The sequence below is a fragment of the Echinops telfairi genome, unplaced genomic scaffold (genome assembly GCF_000313985.2).
Source record: "Echinops telfairi isolate 266 unplaced genomic scaffold, ASM31398v2 ScPeMD7_1;HRSCAF=3_0, whole genome shotgun sequence".
Lineage (NCBI taxonomy): Eukaryota > Metazoa > Chordata > Mammalia > Afrosoricida > Tenrecidae > Echinops > Echinops telfairi.
The window spans coordinates 13,204,936-13,209,114 of NW_022103896.1; positions in this window are offsets into that span (position 1 = coordinate 13,204,936).

A 4,179-nucleotide genomic window follows, 5' to 3' on the forward strand; every position below is an offset into this window, starting at 1 on the left:
GTATAGCTTTAGCTTTCAATTTTCTGGAAAATGACTTCCTAATAAGGTCCCATGGGCAGCCTGTGTGCTTCAAGAGACAGCAAGATGATTAGCCTTTGGGATCTCAAGAAGGTCAGCACAGCTTTCTGAACTGGACTCTCCGCCTTGAATTTAACTGGCTGATTCCCTCGGGAGCCCCTGTTTTGATTGGACCTTGCTCTCTAGGTCATATTGATAATTCTAAGCTGTGTCCTCAGTTGCAGTTTGTTCTGTAAAATCATCTTGCCTAAAAGACTGACGGAAAGGTCAGCTCTTTGATCTAGCTGGTCCTGGGGCACTCGGACAGATGAACGTTTTCTGAGATCTTGATGTTCATATAAAATTGGGAATGAGGGATTACATGAGATCAGAGGGGGAGTTGATGGTCTTCTACTGAACTTCAGTCATCGTGACTACCATTGTGGAGGCTGACAGTCTTCCCTCTCTTGGCTTATCGCTGGCGTTGTCCTTAAAATAATCTATCCATCTAAATATTGGGTTGAGTAGTTTTTTTGTTTGTTATTTGCTTTTAATGTGAGGCAGCATTTCTGCACTCTTGTTGCAAAGCTTCCATGAGCTGAGAAGATGTCTGCTGGGGTTTTGCGAAACATTCGATATGAGATCTGACCTCAAAAGCATTTTTTCCCACAGTACAACATTTTTTCCCACAGTACAACATTTTTTCCCACAGTACACCTTTTTGTGAAGGTGTTTTAAAGATGTTTTTTCAAATGTCCAAAGAACAAATAATTCTAATCTTAAACAAACTCTTCTAGAATATATAGATATGGGATGCTTCCAAGCTCATTTTATGAGGCCAGGGTAATCTTTATAACAAAACTTGAAATGCTAATAGAATTAAGGAAAGTTATAAACCAATTTCACTCATGGACATAGATGTAAGACCCAAACAAAACACCAGCCAATGTAACAAAACATTAGTTAAAATTAAGAATAAATCATGACCAATTTAGGATTTATTTTCTAAGGAAATCAAGTTTAGTTTAACCTTAGAAAATCAATTAATATAGTTTGCCATATTATGCCAGCACCTGTTAGTAGTTTGTGGTACTGTGATGCTGGAAACTATGTCATTTGTTTTGTAAACACCAGCAGGGTTCCCCAACGTGGACAGGTTTTAGAAGATCTTCCAGACTAAGGCTAGAAGATCTACTTCTCAAAATTATTCAACAAAAACCTAATAGATTGCTAGAGATTATCATCTGTTATACAGGTGGAAGATGAGCCCCATAGATGCTCAATGGTCACACATTGAATTTAAGTGTGCCAAGAGGATGATCAAGAAGATGGCAACATGCCAGCCATCATTTTGTTCTCACCATGAGTCACAACCAACTCAACGGCAAGTGACCACAATAATTATAATAACAGTTTATAGGGGGAAAAAATCCAATGATCTTCCCCAAAGATAGAAAATAATCAATTAACACATTTCTTATCCACTCCTAACAAAATCTTTAAAAATGACAGCGAACTTCCAAACTTGATTTTATTATGAGACATTTGATAAACATGTAATATGGCTATCAAATTAAGAGACTTTTAAAACAATCTCCCTAAGAGTTGCTTGTCTCCTACATTATAACGGTAGCTTCTATTTGGATGAAGGCCTCTTTGGGGAGTGAAGCGGGAGATGAAAATAAGTGGGTATGTGGCAGTGTATCATCCCTGAAGGCAGAGACCCTAGTACACATATTTTTTGACGTGTACTTAGCCCAAGGTTCTTCACAGCAAAGACAAGCAGCCACATTATTAACTGATAAAGGAGTGTCATAAGAACTTGCCACCATGCTATTATGATGATTACAGTGGTGGAGATTGTCGGAGCTGCCCGGCGTTTGCTCAGAGTGCTGAGCGGGTCACCACGCATCCAGAGTGCTTACTGAACCAGTCATTGCAGTTTTCAGAGCAAGTGCAAAAGACTTCATTTTGTCCAAAATTCAAACTAGAATTTTTCAGTATAAATTTTTGGCCAATTACTTTCTTTGAATCACACCCATAATCGCAGATTCCTCTGCGAGTAAATTTTCTACCCAGTGACGGAAAGATAAAGCAAAATCATTCATCCTTAAAGCACAATATGAAATAAAGAGAGGTGCACTAGTTACGAGCGGAAGAGGGAGATGCACTAGATTGTGGGATAGAAACGGTGAGATTTCAGGCCTGCCTGGGATATTAGCTGGCTTTGTGACATTTGGTTAAGAAACCTTGGTCAAACCATGGGTTAAGCACCGGGCTGCTTACTACAATGTTGGTGGTGCAAACACAGCAGCTCCTCCATGGGAGTAAGATGAGAGGATGGGCTCCAGTGAAAATTTATAGTTTTGGAAATTCTCGGGCACAGTTCATCTCCATCCTATACCAAAAATTAAACAAAAACACCCACTGACATCGAGATGATTTTGACTCATAGTGACCTGGGTTGTAAATCTTCATAGAAGCAAATAGCCGCATCTCACTCCCACAGAGCAGCCAGTCCTAGGGAGAGTACACTGGACAGTGCCCTCAGGGCCCCTTGCTGAGTTGGACAGTGTAGCTATCAATCAGAGACACCAAACGGCAGTGGTCGGTGGTGGTGACCTTGCTCAGGACTCAAACTTTTAGGTGCCTATTTCCTATTCTGAAATGCAGTCTCTGATTTACTCATTCATTCCATGAGGGTTTATTAAGAATTTATTACGTGTCGGGCATGCAATGTGGTGTTTAGGGAAATTAACAGTAATAGGTGATATCAAAGTACATTATTACAGGTAATTCACTATGTAAAGCTGGGAAAGGGAAGTGTGTGATTTCAAAAAGCTACTGATTCACCAAATAAGAGGGTACAAGTCTGATGACACATCATAATTAAACGTAACTAAACAAAAAGTTTAGAGTGTGAAGTAATTATTTCTCAACACATTTCCCATGCAGACACTTCTGAATAAGGTATGCCCATCTGTCTACAAAAGAGGCTTAGTCTTGGAAACCCACTGGGGTACTTCTACCTGGTTCTCTAGGATCTCTAAGAATTAGGATCAACTCAAAAGCAGTGGGTGGCCATCCTTCCCTGAGGAATTCCATGCTCTTGGACTTGTACCACATCAAATAGTGGCTTGGTACACCAGAGAGTCTCCAATCTTGTTTCTTTTCAATATACTTCAGGTTTGTGGAATGAAAGGCCTCTGGAATGAGCAAGATCAGAGTTGAAGGGTGACTATGTGTTCCCAATCAAATTCTCCTAAGACAGTCCTAACTACCCTGCAAGAATGTGCACTGTTGTGGTGGGGGGAAATCCCGTCACAATTTTCCTGGCCTTTTTCTTACAGTATAGCTTTAGCTTTCAATTTTCTGGAAAATGACTTCCTAATAAGGTCCCATGGGCAGCCTGTGTGCTTCAAGAGACAGCAAGATGATTAGCCTTTGGGATCTCAAGAAGGTCAGCACAGCTTTCTGAACTGGACTCTCCGCCTTGAATTTAACTGGCTGATTCCCTCGGGAGCCCCTGTTTTGATTGGACCTTGCTCTCTAGGTCATATTGATAATTCTAAGCTGTGTCCTCAGTTGCAGTTTGTTCTGTAAAATCATCTTGCCTAAAAGACTGACGGAAAGGTCAGCTCTTTGATCTAGCTGGTCCTGGGGCACTCGGACAGATGAACGTTTTCTGAGATCTTGATGTTCATATAAAATTGGGAATGAGGGATTACATGAGATCAGAGGGGGAGTTGATGGTCTTCTACTGAACTTCAGTCATCGTGACTACCATTGTGGAGGCTGACAGTCTTCCCTCTCTTGGCTTATCGCTGGCGTTGTCCTTAAAATAATCTATCCATCTAAATATTGGGTTGAGTAGTTTTTTTGTTTGTTATTTGCTTTTAATGTGAGGCAGCATTTCTGCACTCTTGTTGCAAAGCTTCCATGAGCTGAGAAGATGTCTGCTGGGGTTTTGCGAAACATTCGATATGAGATCTGACCTCAAAAGCATTTTTTCCCACAGTACAACATTTTTTCCCACAGTACAACATTTTTTCCCACAGTACACCTTTTTGTGAAGGTGTTTTAAAGATGTTTTTTCAAATGTCCAAAGAACAAATAATTCTAATCTTAAACAAACTCTTCTAGAATATATAGATATGGGATGCTTCCAAGCTCATTTTATGA